The sequence below is a fragment of the Ursus arctos genome, unplaced genomic scaffold, assembly GCF_023065955.2.
Source record: "Ursus arctos isolate Adak ecotype North America unplaced genomic scaffold, UrsArc2.0 scaffold_23, whole genome shotgun sequence".
In the NCBI taxonomy this organism is placed as follows: Eukaryota; Metazoa; Chordata; class Mammalia; order Carnivora; family Ursidae; genus Ursus; species Ursus arctos.
In genome coordinates this window covers 29,877,365-29,896,575 of record NW_026622908.1, presented here as the reverse complement: position 1 = coordinate 29,896,575, position 19,211 = coordinate 29,877,365, and the positions used below count along the sequence as shown (strand labels likewise).

The 19,211-nt window shown below is 54.6% G+C and overlaps 1 protein-coding gene across 2 annotated transcripts in view; it reads right to left on the bottom strand.

Annotated features, from left to right (window-relative positions):
• Positions 1–6,953, bottom strand: part of TSPAN18 (tetraspanin 18) — a 180,301-nt gene extending 173,348 nt beyond the window's left edge. For both annotated transcript variants that reach the window (XM_026512061.4, XM_057317299.1), the window contains exon 1: positions 6,678–6,953. The gene's annotated coding sequence lies outside the window, so the exon portion shown is untranslated. The remainder of the gene's footprint in view (positions 1–6,677) is intronic.
• Between the last annotated feature and the right edge of the window lie 12,258 nt (positions 6,954–19,211).

The following is a 19,211-nucleotide window of genomic DNA, read 5'->3' as shown; positions in this document are numbered from 1 at the left end:
ACGGGAGAGCAGAGGGGAGGCCACAGGAGGGTGGGAGTGGGGGAGCCCAGCACCTCCACATCCCAGAGGCGGGAGTTCCAGGCCCCTGTGCTGGGCCGGCTCCTAGCCTCTCCTCAGGGTCTCATCCTTTGCAAAGACATCTCGTCCTTCTGACTCGAATGGCAGACGAGAGATACGCAAACGTGCTGACCCCTACTACGAGCCAGGGCCTGATTAGCCTTATGGCTTCCCACATACTCGCCATTTTGTAGACAAGAAAACTGAGGCTCAGAAAAATGAATGAGCACTAAGTGGAAGGGTCAGGATTCAAACTTGGGCCTGACCATCTTCCTGCCGGCAGAAAATCAGGCCTGGAGGCCCTCTCTCGCTCCCTGCCCAATCCCACAGGAGCAAAAGGGCCAGCACAGAGCCGCACAGGTGGGACAGGAACCACAGGTAACCCTGTATGTCATGGGCTGAGGGAGGGGGGCGCTCCAATGCTTAAGAGCTTCCAAGCGACTCCCAAAGCAGGGTGTGGGGGGGGACCAAGTGCCTACAGCTTTGATTACGAATACCTACAACTATGGTTTTTTCTCACCTCATGCCCCTACCCTCTCCCTCAGCATCCAGATAGTTCCTGCAGTCTCCCCTCCACGCCGTTAGCATATGGGAGGAGGGGATATCACAGGTAGGTTCTGGAAGATCCTTCCTTCTGGAAGAAGTTTGCAAGGCAGTAAATTTCAGTAAGCCAAAGGAGGCCATGGGAGCGCCGGACCGAATGCAGGTCGAGGGCCCAGGCTTAGGGTCCTTGCCGTGTACTCGCATGCAAGCCCCTTGGCCCCTCTGCATGCTACCTCCCTCCAGGGTATTATGGGCACTAGACGATCTGCCCTGTGATCACGACCATGTACGCAGTCCGAGCTCTATAAAGAGCAACGCATACCGGGGATCCTTAGCGAATGGAAGCATCCATGTTTGAAGGACTGACTACATACGAGGTCTATGCTAGAAGCTTTAAATGCATCGTCTCAATTAATCCTCAAAGTACTCCCCTTGGGAAATGTAAATGCAGTTAGTGCTCAGCAAATATTCCTGCCCTTCCTGGCAGTCCCAGCCTCCCTTGCAGCTGGCTGGGGGCCACGTGACAGTTCTGACCAATGCACTGGAGCTGGAGTGATGTGGGTCACCTTCCGGCTCTGTCAGAGTGCCTTTCCCACCTCTCTCTGCCCCTCGGCAGTAACCAGGGATGCCACATGTTCCAGAAGGTGCCGCTACCATGACGGCGGGGTCACCATCTGCCTGGGTCCCTGAGTATCCATGTGGAGCAGACACCCACACTAGACAAGTCATGGGAGCGGGAATTACACCCGCGGGGTTAAGCCACCGAGAGTCTGGAGTCCGAGAGTCCGGAGTCCTTGGCAGTGGCAGCCGATACTAAGCTGAATGGTGTCACTGCTGCACCGGGGCTCTTCTCCTGCTTTGCACAGGTGAGCAAACCAAGGCCATAAGGCCAGTCAGTGGCAGAAACAGGATTCAAAGGCACATCTGTGACTCCAACACGCTCCTCGTCCAGCAACAACCTGCTGTTGCCCCGTAAGCTCGTTGCCCTCCAGGAAGCAGCTTGGGCCCCCAAAGCTCCTCCCCCTCAGGGACCGCAGGATGGCTGAGAAATCGAGGCAGGAGAAAAGAGGGACTCTCATAAGGCACAGAGCCCGGGAGCCGAGCAAAAACAGGCAGGAGAGGTCCTGACGGAATCTCAAAGCCATCGTTTGTGGGGCTTGGGGGCTCACGGGAGGGTCTGACGGATACGATACACGAGGAGGAAGTATCCCACGGTGGTTTAGGGCCCTGGATGCGCAAACAGATCGACCTAGGTTCCAAGCCCAGCACCACCGCTTTCTCACTTGATTTTTTCGGAGCCCTAACTTTAACATCTGTAAAATGGGGCCGAGATCTGCACCAGCCTCACGGGTGCAGATGGGATGAAGTGTTGTCTAGCTCCTGCCCCGACGGCAAGCACACCCACACGTGAGCCACCGCGAAGATCGTCCCTGGGGTGGCTCAGAGCACCAGCCTTGCCAGAGGGGGTGAGGCCCAGGGGCAGCGGGAGGAGGCTGCCCCACCAGGGTGGCCGATAAAGCCCAGAGCGTACCCGTGGCCCGGCCTGTGTGTCCACAGCACGCCAAGGGGCAGAAGACCAAGAGGGAAGCGGGGCCGGCCAGACATAATGCAACAGAGCAGAGAAGCCAGATTATTTGTTTTAAAGTCGCAAGTATCTTCTAGCAAGATGGCCTTTTATTTGGGTGAATCTGGGAGTTGTTTATCAGCTTAAACTCATTATCTGCACATATGGTCTTCATACTATGGTTCAGGGCGGGAAACAAAGGATGGAAGGGAGAGGATGGGCAAACACAGCGGAGGAAATATCATCCCTCAAGTGCCAGAAACTGGGATCTTTTCAGTGACGTCACACTGGGCTTCCTGCCATGGGGATGGGGCTATCATGAGAATACACACAAGGTTTGAACTCGGGCGTCCCTCAGTGAGGGAGGGAAAGGAAGAAAAAGAAAAAAGTAATTTATTTTATTCACTTATGTCTTCCATTCTCAAAGCAGACTCTTCCCTGCACGTGCGCGCGCACACACACACGCACACACGCACGCCAAGCCCCAGTATATCAGAGCTGGAAAGCAGCAAAATTGACCCCTCCCATTTCACAGAATGACGGCGATGATAGCGAACATTCGCGGAGTATCTGCACATGCAGGGCACGGTCCAAAGTGTTCCACATGTTCTAACTCATTGACTATCCGCAATCATCTGATGAGGTGTGATGAGTCCAATTTTGCAAATCAGGAAACCGAGACACCAGAGGTTGGCTGGCCGAACATCACACAGCTCATCAGTAGGAGAAAGCCAACATTCAAACCCGGGCAGCCTCACCACCACACCACGTTGCTGCTAAAGAAAGAGCAAAACAGGCTCAGAGAGGGGCAGTGACTCACTGAGGTCACACAGCTCCCTCTGCAAGAGAATCTGGGCTTAAACACAAGTCTCCTTACTCAGGGTTTGGGGACCTTCCCACACCACCCTGTTGCCTCTCAGTCCATACACACACGCACAGGACCAGGGAACGTGCTTTTGCTCATCTCCGAGGTGTTCGATTCATTCATTAAAGCAGCAGTCTTGGGTGAAGACAACGGACAAAGGTTGGACCTTAAGATAATCAGGGCTAACATGAAAGACCTACTTTGCCATCTGCAAACACTGGGGCTCATCATCTCACCCTCTCTTTTTAAAAAGAGTTTCATTCTCTGCGCACACCCCATCCCCCGCCCCCACCCCCGCCGCAGGATCGAAGTGTTGATTCGGGTCCAAGGTGGCAGCCCGCGCAGCAGGAGCCCAGGCTGGCAGGTTTCCTCCATGGCATCAGGTTGCAGAACTACCGATCGACTGATCATCTGCTCCGGGGGACCGAAGTGCTGGTTTCCAAGGCCCCCTCCCTTTGCCGTGTACCAGCTAAGCACGAACAAATGTTCCTGATTTTCCTTCTCTCGACTGATGAAATAGGCCAGAAGAGCAGCCCTCTGGAAAGAGGGGTCCCTAAAAGGGGCGGCCCGGCCACCAACATGTGCTCTCCTCAGGGAAGGGGAGTGAGGGCTAGACAAGCATCTGGAGAAAGGCCCCGGGTGAGCTTGCAGACAGACTTGGGGCTCCCGGCAGGCACTGGTCACCGACGTTACCTTCTCCGTCCGAAACAGCAGTCGGATGGGGGATGGAAACCTGGCTCATTTTGTTGCGCAGGGGTGGGGCGGGATGGGGCAAGACAGTAGAAGAGGTGCCCTCCACTGGACTCGAGGCAGAGCAAGAGCAGCCTACTGCCCTGAGAGGCTATACGGTCCTGCCTTGAAGCTGCAAGCCCACCCGGATCTCCTGGGCCAACGTCCAGTTTACAGACTGGGGAAGCAGGTTCAAGACCGAAAGTGACTCACCCAAAGCGGCACTGATGATCCAGGAAAGGAAGATTTCAACGCAGCCCCCACCGAGCCCCCAAACCTTTCTGTTTCCTCCCCTCCTATCCCCTCCCACAAATCCCTGCCTGAATTCCTTGCCTAGACACCCCTTCCCCCCCGTCCCGCCCAGCACCCTGTGTTCCAGCCCACCCCCACGCCGCTGAGACCTCATCCAGCAACTCAGCAGCTCTTTCCAGGCTGCCGTGGAATGTTTTCAAGGAGGAGGGAATACTTCCTAGATGACCCGAAGTATCCCAACTCCAACTCCAGACGAACTTCTGCTTCTAGAAAATGCCCCAGGGACTGCCATTTCAGCCTAGGTTTGGGTAAAGATGTCCCGAGGGCCAGCACTGGGACGGATTTAGGGACCGAGAGATAAGGAGACTGAATTTCCAAGACTTGAAATTTTGCTGAATCAGAGATCTTGGAGTTTACACCAGGTTCACATGTGATATGCTGCCCCAATGCAAACCCCAGCAGCCCTGGGGGTCTCAGTTCCCTCTTCTCCTTAGGGCAGGTGGGGTGGGTCGTGGGTGGGAGTACAGAAAGAAGAGGGGTACAACACAGGAGCTGCCGGCCCTCAGGGGCCCCGTGCTCACACCCAGGTTCCAGGGCAGGGCTGTGCCGGGCAGGCTTGCTTCCGCAGAAAAACAAGAGCCACTAAAAACAAAACACAACCCAAAATTCCTTTTGTTTTCGGGTCCCGTGGAATGTCTTGAAGACATATCCAGAGACATCCATCGGGCCTCTCCACCCTTTCCTCTGTCTCCTCCCCCCACCGCTTCTGTTCAAAATAAAAATCATGCCGCTCTTTCTTTGCGACACCTCTGTCCTACAGCATCTCGGTAACATCCAGCAAACACGCGGGGGGCTGTATAGAATCTCCACTAACCCTCTTTCAGGGACTGCTCCCATTTCCACTACCTTTGCAGGGGACCCTGGGGACACCCAAGGGGGAGGGGCTGTCCAGTGAGCACACATTGCTAGCCAAGACACACATGAAAACTTCCCACGGCCACTATGAGGCCACCGCCCAGTCTTTGATTTGCTCATGTGGCCTCTCTTGGGGTGCAGGGAGGAGGGAGGGAATTAAAGAGAAAGACAAGGCACCAGTCCCTTTAGTCTGCGTTCAACATCGAACGTCCCGTACAGGACAAAGCTGGTGCTTTCAGAGACGCCAGCAGCAGTCCTGCTTCCCAAGGCCTCCGCATAGACACACAGACTCCACGCACGCAGGCCCTAAGGTCAGAAAATGGGACACATTGCAGGTGTCCACCAACAGCCGTGAAATGACCAGATAAAGTGGCCTGTAGACCCAGACCCAGGAGCAGAGGGACTCTTGTCCCCGTCTGAGAAGTCCACCACTTCAGCCTGGACTGCTGAAATCCTTAAGGGGCCCTCATGACCCGGGTCCTGTGCCTGCCAGCTTACTTGTGCCCAGAGAGAGGATGGAGAAGAGGGGTACCCCAAGGCCGTCATCCAGCCCACACCAGGTAGGCATGTGGCCACATCCAGAAAACAAAGGTACAACTTTTACAAGAAGGATGCATTCAGCAATTTGGGCTGCAGAACCCAAAGAAACGTCGGCAAGTCGAGCCTCGCATCCCCTATCTCTACACCAATTCGCTGTTAGTGTAAAGTTTCTCTTGTTTTCCTGGGGCTGAATTTTTTTTATTCCCCCATACACCTTGCCTGCTCCCCAAGAAAAACCACCAAGCTTTCCAGCACACGGTGCCACCCAGCATCACACTCGGACCTCTCCCCCGCCGTCGGACGGGGGCTGGGGGTGCTCCTCCGCGCGGACCCCCGCGCGTGTTGGAGGGTCTGTGGTTGTAGGTCCTGGATTTCGGAGCATTTGTCTCACAGGAATCAGGACTCGCCTTCCTGCGGGTGAAAGGGCCAGGGAAGGGCTCCCCCTGGCGGGGGCCAACACACCTCAATCTAGCCGGGATCCAAAGCTGGCGCGAGCCCACCCGAGCCAAACAACCCTCCCAGAGGACTCCTATCATACCCCCTAAATCTGGACGTGTCAGAGAGGCTCGGACCCACCGAGCACCCACCGAGTCTCCGCTTCGCTTCCCCAAACCGCGCACACCACGTCCGGGATCAGGGGGACCCGGGAGGAAAGCGTGGCGCCCCTGCCCCGCCCGCCCCGCCCGGCTGCTGGGACCCCAAAGGCGGTTCGCCCTCGGTGCCCTGGCTGGGCCCAACAATCCTCCGGGCCTGGATCCTCGCTCCTAATCCCTAGTCTGTACCTGACCTCCTACAGAGTGGCGTGGCGCGCACCCCCGCCCTCGGGGTGCAGCCCCCAATGAGACCCCAACCTTGTTCACCACACCTGCTAACCCCCGCCATCCTCCCGACGCCCCCCACTCACCCACCCAGAGCGCCCAGCGCCGACTGGGACTGCACCTGTCCGGGGGGAAGCCTCTAGCCCGCGGATTCGGGGCAGGGATCCCGGGAGGGGATCGGGGCGAACACGTCTCCCCTGTCCCCTCCCCAGACGAGTTTAAGTAGAACTTGGTTTCTGGGCTTCCCCCGGACCGTTCTGGGATCCCTCCCCCATTCCTTCCCCACCCCCAACCGTGCCCAACAGTCACCGGGGGGAGGGCGCCTGGGGTCTCCAAGTCCCCGGGGGCGCAGCAGCGGGACGCACGGAGGGCGCGGAGGTGCGGAGCCCCCTACCTTCCAGCAGCAGCAGCCGGACCCTGCGCCAACTCCCGCCGGCGGCCGCGGGGGAAACTTTCCCCGGGCAGAGAGGCGCGCTCGCAACTTGCTCGGCGCCGGCTGCCTTCCTGGCGGTGGCGGCGGCGGCAGCGTGTCCGGGGACCGGCTGGAGCGAGGGGGCGGCGGCGCTGGCTCGGGGCTCAGGGCTCGGGGCGGGGGCCGGGGCTCGGGCAGCCTCGCGCGGCTCCTCTGTGGATCGCTCGGCGCTGCGTCCGCCCCGCAGCCTGGAGCCCCCGAGACGCCGGCGGCAGCTGCAGCCGCCCGCCCGCCCGCCGGCCCCACCTCCCAGCCACCGCTCCGTCCCTCCCTCTCCCCCGCGCTCCCTCCCCTTCCCAAACCTCCTCCCCGCCAGTCTCCAGTCGCCGCCGCCACCGCTGCCGCTGCCGTGGCGGCCGCCGAGAAGGCACGTCTCCTCCGGCGGGCTGCCCCTCGCCGCCTCCCTGCCTCGGTCCCCGCCTGCGGTGCGGCATCCGGGCCTAGCTCCGGGGCCCTGGGGCCACCCTCTGCCCCGCTCCGGTCCTTCACGCCCTGCCCGCCTTCCCGCTCTGCTCCCTCGCTTCGTCTGAATTCGGGAGATCCGTTGGGGAAGTGGGGAGAGTGGCATGCCACCCCCGGAATATTTATTCCGGGGAAACTTTCACGCTGGCCCCCATAACCGAGTGCAGGGTTCAAGGGGGATGACCGTCCATCCGGACCTCACTGCTTCTCCTGGGCTTCCTGCTGCCCTGGGAGTACCTGTTGAAAGCCGGAGGGATTCACCCCGCCCAGGGCTGCTTTGGCCGGCTGCTGATAATAGAGGCCGCAGGCGGGGGGCGTGGGTGGAGGAGGGGGCGGGGCTGACCCCAGACCAGATGCAAATTACTTGATTGCAAGAGGCCAGCGCTAGGTCCCCAAGCTCAGGACTTATCTTTTCATCTTTGTTCGGCTGCCACAGCCTCACACCCCCTGCCTAGCCCCTGACACATGACTTCACTGAGACACTTAACCTCTGAACCTCCTCGGCGAAATAGCTCCCTACCCCTCCTGCGGCAGACAAAATGACCAAGCAAGGAGATCGAAGGCGACAGCCCAAGTGAAAGTCTTGGTAACCCCCCAGATGAGAGGGGCTCTGGATGTCCACTCCTCTTCCCTGGGGAGCTTTCTTTCCTCCCGCTCTGAAGCTTCTCCCCCCTCTCCTACTCCCTGCAGGCAGTGCCTGATGGCCCTGGACTTTCACACACACAGGAGCTCTGCAGGGTGCCCCTTGGTCAACTGATTCCCACTAAAGAGTGAGTGACTGATAGGCTTTGAACCTATTCCAGTCTTGGGTATGAGGGTTGGGAATGTCGGGCCCCAGAGCAGAGTTTCCAGGGGCAGGAAATCGCTGCCTTTTCTTACCCACATTCCAGGAAAAGGATACATCCCTCTAAGGATTTCCGAGGATGTCTGGTCCTTTCTACCGGTTCACTGAGTCCCAGGAGTAAATCGCCGAGGGGCTGATAGAGTAGAGGTGTGACTGGGGGAAATCAACCTGGTCTGCCTTTTCAAATAACCGCAAGGGAGTACTGCTTAACCCAAGGGAAGAAAATCACGGAGAGCGCAATTTGTGTAAAACAAGGACCAGGAAAATGCTAAACGGATTCAGCCTCCACGTTCACGCTTCTTCTGCCAAAACAGGGCTGGGGGAGGCTGACCCTCTGCGCTGAGAAACCCCACAGGCCCTGCGTTTATGGAATGCTGTTGGAAGAGGCTGTCTGTGTGGGCCTCCTTGGACGCGAGGCGCCACATAAATTTGACGAGGGAAAAGGCTCAGCCTCTAGTAAGGGTGCTGGGGCCTGGGAGGTGGAGGCCAGAGACAGCGGGAGCAAGGGATGGAGTTTCTGAGGGTCTGCGGGATTGGCAGAAGCCGGCAGGGGGGCGTGGGGGAAGGCAGAGCAGGCCAGTTGGACGACTCAGTGGCCCAGCTGGGAGGATAGATCCGGCTCCAAGTCAGAGTTTCCCAGACCTCGGCCATTCCCCTGCTTCCATCGAGAACCTGGGGACCAGATAAGGCTGTTTGCTTAATAGCTTTCTTTAAATCAACTCTTGTTTTGTTATTTTTTTTTTTACTTAAATGTGCTTGTTTTTACAAAGAAATGTTATATCATTCCCATAAATGGAAAACCAGCATCGCATTACTATAAATAGAAGGTCCCATAAAAATAAATACAATGAAAATAAAACAGTGTTATTAAATTCTAACAATGTGTATTTAACCACAATAAAAAAAATTTCCAGCAAAATACGGCTGCCTAAGGAGGGTGCTGAGCCCAAGGCCCCACTCTCTTGTAAAGGGAGATTAACAAGGGCTTGAAAGGTGTTAAAGACACGTTAGCAACAAACTGAGACTCCAGTTGTGATCAAAAGGGTCGAAAGAGAACAGAAAGGGACGCCCCCCACCTCCAGCTCCTCACAGGCCAGCAGGGAGACTGAAGGCCCATGGATGAGCTCCTTAAATCTCCTTGAAGATTTCTGATGCCCCAGGAAACTCAATTCTAAGTGGAGAGGCAAAAAGTACTTTATTATTATTATTATTATAGATTTTTTAAAAGATTTTATTTATTTATTTGACAGAGAATGAGCACAGGCAGAGGAGAGGGAGAGGAAGAAGCTGACTCCCCACTGAGCAGGGAGCCCAATGCGGGGCTTGATCCCAGGACCCTGAGATCATGACCTGAGCTGAAGGCAGTTGCTTAACCCACTGAGCCACCCAGGAGCCCCTAAAAAGTATTTGTTGACACAAGTTAAGAACCCAAGAGCTTAGTCCTGGATAGGAGGAGGTGATCCTGGTGGCAGAGGGCAGGGTGACCCTGGGGTAGTCCTTCCCTTCTCTGGCCTCAGTGTCTCCGTACAGCAGGAGGCTTGGACAAATGGTCTCTGGAATCCCGTTTGCTCTTCTTCGATAAAAGCAAGAAAGGCACCAGGTTGTGGCTTATCAGCAACTTGAGAAGGAGAGGGTTTCACCCTGGAGAGGGGAGGGGAGGGGAGGGGAGGGAGAGGCTTGGAAAGGGAGAGAACGTGGCCAGGGGTATGGACGAGGGTCAGCACTCCTTAGGAGGGAGTGAACGGGGTGTTAGGGCCACTGCTGACTGACTGGAGTCTAGGTCGTCCCAAATCCAGAAGTGGCCCAGCCCAGAAGGTTCCAGATTCCCCATTTACGCCTTCTGGAAGGAGCCTTGTAGAGAATCCATTATAATCCAACCACTTCCTTTTCCAGATGGGGACACTGAGGGAGAAACACGGACTAGATCCTAGTCTTGGTTAGAGAGCTCGGCGTTGAACTGAGGCCCTTTCAACTCCCCATGTTTGGGGTTCTAGTAGAAATGGTTCCTTTTAAAATATTCACCTCTCCTCCAAGGGGCTCTTAGACTTCCTTTTCCTCTGAAAGCTGGAAAAAACGATAAAATGGCCTGAAAGCCCCAAACTCATCCAAGTGTGGCCCGTGTTGGGCAGCCCGTGTCACTGGACAAAGGACACCGGAAGTGAGTATCCACACGCTGGCATCCTGGGGACCCTAATGGAGAGCAAATAGCCCCAAGCCAGGAGTCCACAGGCTCAGGGTCCAGTCCTTTGCCGTCTTGACAATTCCCTTCCCTTCCTAGGCCTCATTGTTCCCATCTGTAAATGACAGATTTGGATGTTATCAGTGGGTCTCGAGTTGGGCCACCAGTCCCCTCCCTAGGTGCCTAAGGACTGTGGGAGAGAAGGGGAGGCTCCTTTCCAGCTTTCACCGGAAGCGGTTCCCTTTTCATCTGTTTTGTACAAAGGTGTCTTACATGAGAAAGTGTCCTTCACTTACAAAGAATTCGAAGTCACTAGAAGAGATGACCTCTTGCTCCTAACCTTTATAAATTCAGGGCTGCTGAGACTGGGAACTTCTCAAAGACAGGGGCCCTGCCTTGTTCATGTCTGGGTCTCCAGGACTTTCTGGAGTCGGCCCTCAGAGGGACGTTGGAGGCCGCTCCCTAACTGTGCCACCGTGGGCCAGCTGCTTAAACTCTCTGAGCCCCACCTGATGCGTGTTTGCATGGGAATTGGAACCACGCCTCTGGCATTGGGTGGCTGTGAGTTTCTCAAGGAAAGTTCTCAGCCCAGCCCCTGGCACATAATAAATGCTCAACAAAGGGCAGACTCACGTGTGAACGGGTAAGTGGAGGATGCTAGAAGGGCCAGGTCCTTACCCCAGGAGGCGTCTTGACCTTACAACCAGGCTTTTCCAAGGCAGCTTGCATATTAAATATTTAATCATTGCCTCCCTGGGTTTTTTTTTTTTGTCTGAATTGTTTCTTTTTATGTGCAATTTGCAATCATTTCCCCAAAAATGACAGTTCATTAAATGTACAACTGAGTGTGATTGAATCTGTTTATCTGTGTGATGATTTTCATAGAATAAATTTGAAAATCCTAGGAACGTCCTTTGAGGGTTTGAAGAATAGGGTCTTGATCCTGTAGGGCCTGGACCAGTTGCAGGGACCCTCCTGCTTGCCCTCTTGGCATCCTTCCAACCAGCTGCCCGCAGGCCGTGACCAGCCTCTCTGAGTGTCCTCAGCACTGGGGCCAAGGGCTTGCCTGCCAAGGTCCTCCTTCACCCCCAGGAATGCCGGCGGTGCTCCCTCCCTCCTCCCAGCCTCTGTAGGAAAAGAGGTAGATTCTGGATGGCTATGCTGGGAGGGGCCCGGGGTAGGGTTTCCTGGGTGCTTTGTAGAGATTTTCCAGAGAGCAGCTCCCCGGAATAGATCCTACGAGATAGGGAGACGGCTAGACCCTCATCATCCGCCTTCATTGTTTTAATTAACTGCTAGTAATAATACAATACTAATAACTACCATCAGGGAAGCTCAGGTTGTGAGGGCTGATAAACCCAAGTCCAAAGCCTGGTTCTTTTATTCGTTCGCTGTGTGGCTTTGGGCAAGGCACTTGGCCTCTCTGTGCTTTAGACTCCTAATCTTTAACATAAGGAACACTTACGGTGCCAGGCACTGTGATGAAGCCTTTAGAACACAGGCTCACTTAAGCCTTCTAGCAACTCCATTAGATAGGGGTGCTAGGGAGCCTGTTTTACAGAGACGGAAATCAGAGACCCACCCAAGATCACCCAGCAAATAAAGAACGGAAGTTCAAACCTTTCCCTTTTCTCTTCCATGAAAGCAGGAGAGAGCAGTGGGCAGGGGGAGGTCCGAAGACTTGGGGCCAGCCTGGCGTTGAACTTCCCAGCTGTTGGCCTTGGCCAGGTAGCCTGACTCCTCTGAGCCTCCCTCTTCTTCCTCTTCTGATAGCACCTACCGGCCAGGACAGTTGTCAACATCAAAGGAGAGGACATCTGCAAAGGGGCTTTGATAACCAGAAAGCACATAACAAATGTAACTTTTTTTTTTTTTTGGATCACCTTTATCATCCATGTAGAACTGCTGAGATGACAAGTTTGGAACTCAGGGTTCCCCCCAGTACAATTCAGTCGTGCAATAAACATTTGTGAAGGTACCATATTTGTGAACTGGCTCCACACCTGGACGCTCAAACCAGAGTAAGAAAAAGGAATGCGGGGGTGGGGGGATGGGCTAGCCCGGTGATGGGTATTACGGAGGGCGCGTATTGCAATGAGCACTGGGCGTTATACGCAAACAATGAATCATGGAACACGACATCAAAAACTAATGAAGTGCTGTATGGTGACTAACAGAACATAATTTAAAAAAAGAAAGAAAGAAAAAGGAATGCACGTGGTTCCTAGCCTCGTTTGGATAACTGATGGGGGAAACAGTCAATATAACCAGCAAATTTTTAAATTTAAGACTCATCCTGTGCAACAGCTGAGGTTAAGCTGGGGTTGGGCTGGGGCCACTTATCCAAGATCTGCCAGCAAGTTGACTTCAGAGTTTAGGGGAGTTTGGGTCCTGCTTCCCAAATCAGCATTCTTCTGATCAAACGTCTTCCCTCATTTTCTGCGCTCCAAGCTTTGGTTGCTCTAGGATACCTTCTCCCCTCTCAGCGATGTGGGTGCCAGCATCATCTCTGCTCCCCAACCCAGAGCCTGTTGTGCCCACCCTTCTGTGCTCCCATGCCAACAACTCCCAACGAGGAGAAATGGCAAGGCAAATTACATCCGGGAGTTGCACAGAAGGCCCTAGAGGTGGGTCCGTGGCCAAGGGCTCATCTGTCCGTGAGCAGGGGACACCTCGTCTAGGTTGTTAAATCCAGCCAGGGAAGTAAAAGTGGGACTAAGATGAGCTTCTTTGCAGTGTTGGGATGTCTCGGCTCTCGGACTCTGGAACAGAGGAGCTCTGGGCTGAAATCACAGCCCGCTGAGACCTGGGCAAGTCACTTAGCCTCACTGAGGCTCGGGTACAGCCTCTGCAAAATGGAGATAGTATCAGCCTCTAGGAGAGGGCGAAGGCGGATTGAGCGAACACACGGAAAGTGCACGCAGAGGGCACGCAGCAAGTATGGAAGACTGGTGTACCTATTTTCCTTGCAGACCAAGTGTCATGGATACATGAAGCTTTGAGAGCCTACAATGTGCTTCGGGGGAGGCAAAGCTACAAAGGCCACCAGCCAAGAACTTTTCTGAGCTCTTACTAAATCCCCAGCACTTTGCTCATCACTATACCTGTATTAATTCCTCCCAACAATCCTATGAGAAAGCACCCATTATCGTCCCCATTTACGGAGGGGGAGACTGAGGCTCGGAGAGATTGTTACCTGTCCTCGATTGCTCAGCAGGTGAGGACAGAGCTGGAACTTGAACCCAGGCAGTCATATTCCAGAGCCCACGATTCTGTATCCTGACTCACACTACTTCGTGTCCGTTCTTCCTCTGTTCGTCCAAATTACCCTGAGGTTATTAGTACCATCCACATTTTACAGATGAGCAGAGAGAAGACGTGAGTTTAGACAGGTGTTGTGACTCACCACGCAGTGCAAGGGCAGAGCTAGAAAGACCCCAGATGCACTCCAATGGCTGTGACTTTTGAGACTGGGGCGATGGGTTCCCTCCAAGCAGGAAGGGCTGTCTGTTCTGGAGCTAAGTGACCCCACACGGAGTCATCTCAGGCCACTGGGATGTGTGCCTGGCGACAGGAAGGCCGGTCCCCCTCCTGGTCATTGATTTCGATGTCCAGTCCGTGTTCTGGCGCACCAGTCAGCAGCAGAGAGCAGAGCTGAGGAACCTGGCTCCGTGCCCAGCTGTGTCCCGACTCAGCTCGAGGACAGATCTGCACCTGCTGCCACGTGACGGGGCTCCTGCGCCCTTGCTGCCTCCAACCTTCTCTCCCTCCTCCCACCCCCTTCCTTCCCTCCCTCTCCCTCCATTATTGAATCCTGTTCCCCCAAAAGATATTGGTGCCCTAACCCCCACCACCTGTAGACAGGGGCTTATTTGGAGAGAGTATCTCTGTAGATGATTGAGGTAATGCGAGTTCACTAGGGTGGGCCTAATCCGATATGATCGGTGTCCTCATAAAAAAGAAGAAGCAAAGGTGAGGGGTGGGGAGAGTCTACACCCAGAGACGGACGGGAGGGAAGGTGGAGTGAAGACACACAAAGAGGGCCTGACCTTGGCCAAGGCTGATTGGCACCAGCTGCAGGCCGGGGCTCGCTGGCCACCAGCAGAAGCCAGCGAGCGCGAGAGGCGCGGGAAGATGCCGGGCCAGAAGAACCCGGCTTCTCCGAAGACAGTGGCTCTGTCCACACCTTGATGTCAGACTTTCAGCCGCCGGAAAGCAAGTTAGGCCGCCCTAGGAAACACACAGCCTCCCCTTTCACTCCGTCTGCTTCCATGTTCCAAACACACACTTCAAGGTGACCAGGCTCAAAACTAAAGACCCTGCCTATGTCAAGTTCTCACCGATAGCTGTGCTCTGTGCCCCCATCCCCAGAATGGATGCACGCAAGCCTAGGACTCCGGAGGCTTGTCCTCCTCCTTAGAAATGGGCTCCTTGTTCACCTAATGTTTCAGAGTACTTGCTGTGCGGCAGGTGTATTCCTAAGTACTTTCCGTCCTTATCCCCATTTCACAGATGGGAACATTGAGGACAGAAGGGCTAAGGACTTTGGCACATGCTGCACAGCTAAGTGGCAGAGCTGGGGTTCAAACTTGGGCGATCTGGCTCCGGGACCCAAGCTCTTCACCGCTTTCTCTCGCTGCCTCTAATTATCTGTCACGTCTGCTACCTGCTCTGTTAAATAGGAACTTACATTTGCAGGAAGAAAATCCTGCTCCCTTCCGTGCACGAGGATCTCAGTTCCTATGATGGAGCTCACGGGGCCTTGATGATGGAAGGAACCGTGCTGATTGGCTAGTCCTCTGCTTGAGTGTGTGTGTGCACACGCGTGTGCGCTGACACATCCGCACTGCTTAATGGCATCTCTCTCTCTGTCTTTTTTTTTCCCAAAGTGAGGCTGATTCACTTATTCAAATGAACGTTCAATTCTTGACTGATTCATTTAATGGGAACAGCTAGTTCATGTGCCAATATGTGAACTGACCCTCAAGGCCCTTGGGCCAAAAAAATCTGGCCTGTATCTTGTTCTTGAGTTAACAAGCACTGGACGGGGATCACTTCCTTTTCACAGCGATGCCTGCTGGCCTTGGCTCGCGACCCTACAAAAGGGGACGTGTGAGAGCTTGGGAAGGAAGACAGGGACGAAGGCCCCCAGAGGAGAGCCAGTGCAGAGTGTCGGGCAGTTTATCAAAAGTGATTTTGCCCCACCGACTGTCTTTGCGGATGAGGAAGCCCACAGATCGCGGGGGGAGGTGGCAGCCAAGTTCGTCGGCTGATTTACGGCAGACCTGGGGCCGAGGCCCGTGTGTCCAGCTGTCCACGTCTCTCCTTCTAGTTTTTCTTCTCCCCAGGTGTCCGCCTTCTCTGCCACTGCCTGCCTGATTCCTTGCTTTTTATTCCAAAGATGTAAGCCTCTAATAACCTAGAGACAGGCTTATGCCTGATTTATCCCCAGTTACAGAGAAGCCAGAGCCAATTATAAGGGGGATAAAAGGCCCCATGTGCAGTTTTTCGAGCTGCTTCCCCAGCATAAACAGCTTAACTCCGTCAAGCTCCCCCAGAATGTTTGCTTAGTGCCTCCATTTTTGAAGAGGCTGACCTTTGCGACAAGACCTTGGGTCCACTCAGATGATCTCAGCACAGGGGGTCACGGCGGCTGGCCACTTTGGGACAGCCTTGTCCGGCGTTGAATTCACAGAACCGGGCACCTGTAAGGGCTCGATAAATACCTAGTGAACAAACGCATGAATTAAATAATCAATACATATTAGCTTGCGCAACACAGACTTAGGAGATGAAATCCTCCGAAGGGAAAAATGTCAAATAGCCTATCCTCCTCAGCCAAAAAGATCTGATTCCTCTGATCATCTGGGCCCCCCAGCGCCCCGATGCCAGAGAGACCATGCCGCGTTCTGGGGCACCGTCCCTCAAAGCAGACGTTCCATCCCGCCAGTCGATGCTTTCGCGTTTCACCTGTGTGCTGGCAACCGTGCTGGGTAAACACCGGGCATATGATGGTGAATCCGACAGATGTGGCCCCTGCTTTTATGGCGCTCCCAGATCACGGGCAAGGCTGTCCACCCTGGGATTTACTCAGCCTGAAGCTGCCCTGGAAATGCAGACGTGGTCCCCGTCCCTCCTCCCCGCCTGGCATCCCAAGGCCCGGAAAGACGCTGAGGCGGCTTATGGGAAGAGGAGGTGACTCACCCCCAGCCTTAAGGGGCCCACAGTGGGGGGGGAGCAACAGCGCTTCGCTGGAGATACAAACCCACTGAGTAATCCATACTCAACTTGCTCTAGCCTGGAGCCATGACCCCTAAAACAAACGAACTAACAAGAGCTCAGGAGAACAGTTAAGCCAGACAGAGCTCCCCGGAGCCCAGCACGCCCAACACCTGCCCGCAGCCTGGGGGTGGGGGATGGGGTGGGGGCGGGGTCTGCCCCAGGGAACATCAGCAGGTCCAGATTCCAGTTCCAACTTTGCTGGTGACATGCTGGTGGCCAGGACAAGGCCCCGCCCTTTCTGAGTCCTCCCTGTTGGAGGAAAAGCCAGGCATCCCTTCCAGCTCACACTTTCTGTCGCTCTAATAAATAAGCCTCTCTTCTCCCTGTCCTCCCTGCTTCTCTGCCTGCCGTCCCTCCCATAGGATGGTGCCCACGCCTGGCTAGTCCCGTATCATTCTCAGGACTGTGCCCTCACCCTCCAAAGCAAGTTTCCTAAGGCACTCCTGGCCACAAGGTGCACAAAAGACTCGGCCAAGCCCAGGCCTGGAAGGGAACCCCAACTTACGCTATGGGCTCAGAAGTGAAAAGGTAAAAATGCCGGGTGCCAGTGGTCCAGGGGCATAGGAAGCACGTGGGCAAAGGGCTAAGGCAGACCCAGCCTCTCCGCACCTGGCCTTCCTGTGGCTTGCCAGAGAGGGTGATCCAGGCTCTTTCTCTCTGTCATCCATAAGGGAGTCCATTTCTAGTAGGTGTTTCCCCACAGAGCACCCTCACCCCTACACAGACCTCTGAGAACCAGGGTGGACTGTTGAGCAAAGGTCAGGCCTGGATTTGTCCTTGTTGTTTTCAGAGGAAAAGCTGAAGTTCTGACAATGACTTACCCGGCCCAGCCTCACCTGTCCCCTACCCTTTGCCTTATATCATCTCCCCCCATCTCCCACCTTGCTTACTGTTCTCCAGCCATATTGGCTCTTGGCCATTCCTCCAACACCGGCATGCCAGACATGTTCCCACCCCAGGGCCTTTGCACTCGCTATTCCCACTCCCTGGAATCTTGCCTCAGATAGACTCAGACTCACATGGTCTCATTGGTCCCAAGGCTTCCCATAAATGTCACCTTTGCAGCAAGGATTACCCTGGCCACCCCGTTTAAAATTGCAATCCTAATACCACTAATCCTGTCCTAAGTTTCATAGGACTTAGGGTCTTCTAAGATTCTGTATCATGTACTTATTCATAACATTGGAGGATAAGCTCATTGTGGATGGAGGTCCTTGCGTTGTTCACTGCTGTATCCCTGTACCTAGAACAAAGCCTAGAACAAAGGAGATGCAAAATGGGGAACGCGTGGATGGATGGGAACCTTGGACAGGGATTCTCTGGGAGCAGAGGCAGTGTTTTTAGCGTCTTTGTTTCCACGCGGCAGGCCCTGACTGGGGACCTCCCAGGGCTGAGCCCAGTGCTAGGCTCCAGGAGCCAGTTAGCTGCTGGAACACCGCCACTACCGCTAACACAACAGCAGCTCACATTGGCTTGGCACTCACGGTGCCAGGCATCGTCCTCAGTGCTTTGTATTTGTGACTTCACTGAATCCCAGCGACTACGCTCAGAGCTGGGGCCTGTCATCATCCCCACATCCAGAGGAGGCCCAGGACCCTGAAATAGCTTTCCCAAAGTCTCACTGCCGGCAAGGGGCAGAGCTGGGCTTGGAGTCAGGGGTCTGGCCCAAGAGCCAGTGCTGCTGTCGGGGAGCCCAGAGACGGATAGAGCGGACAGACACCGTGCCAGTGACTCATGCAGAGACAAAAGGACAGTCCAAGCATGCTGAGGAAGCAAAGGGGAGACGCTGACAGCAAATGCAACCAGAGAGGCCAAGAAAGGCTTTTCATGACAAGTGATGTTCATTGAGGTTTTCAAGGATGTGTAGGAGTTCACCAGCTGAAGAAAGGGGGAGGATGTTCCAAGTCAAAGGGAGGAGAGCAGGAAACGGCCTGAGAACCCGCTGGGAATTGTGAGGGGTTCATATGATGAAATCATGGGATGCCCAGGGAGAAGGGGGTAGGAAGCCAAGCCAGAGAAATAGGTAGCAGCCCTTGAGATGATAAGCTACAGAATTTTGGCTTTATGAGTTCTGGAGGCTGGGGGCTTCAGTAGGGTAACAAATTTATTCATTCATTCAACAAACATTTTGAAAATGTTTGCTATGGAACAGACACAGCCCCACGTTCTGGGATGTGTGAACTTCAAAGCTCGCTCCTAAGAGATAGAAAAAGGGCCTGGCTTAAATCTTGACTCACAGTTCTATGATCAACTGCCAATGGAATGAAAGAAAGAAAGAAAGAATGAATGAATGAATGAACAAACTTCAGTCCTCTACCCAGATCCCTAGGAATGAAACTTTGAAATATTGCATGAATCTTTGCACCCTTTTCCTCCAAGCACCCATTCCTCTGCCCACCCCTGCAAGGAAAAGACTAAGAGAGACCATTAGGACCTGGGTTATCTTCCAGAGACCACCATCAAGGGCAAACACCTCTTCCCCGCCTCAGCTGATCACTGGAACTGGCCGAGGGAGGCAGCCTGGCCCTTGCTTCCTGGTGCCCCTTCTCCGTACCTGGGCTCAAATCCCCCAGTTCAGTAAATCCCAAGACAGAAAAGACGCGACAGGTGAGCTTGCTTGTTTGTGGGAGGGGCTCACCTGGGAGCGGGGCTTGGCAACGGGATTTATTTCCTTTACATCTTCTTCTGT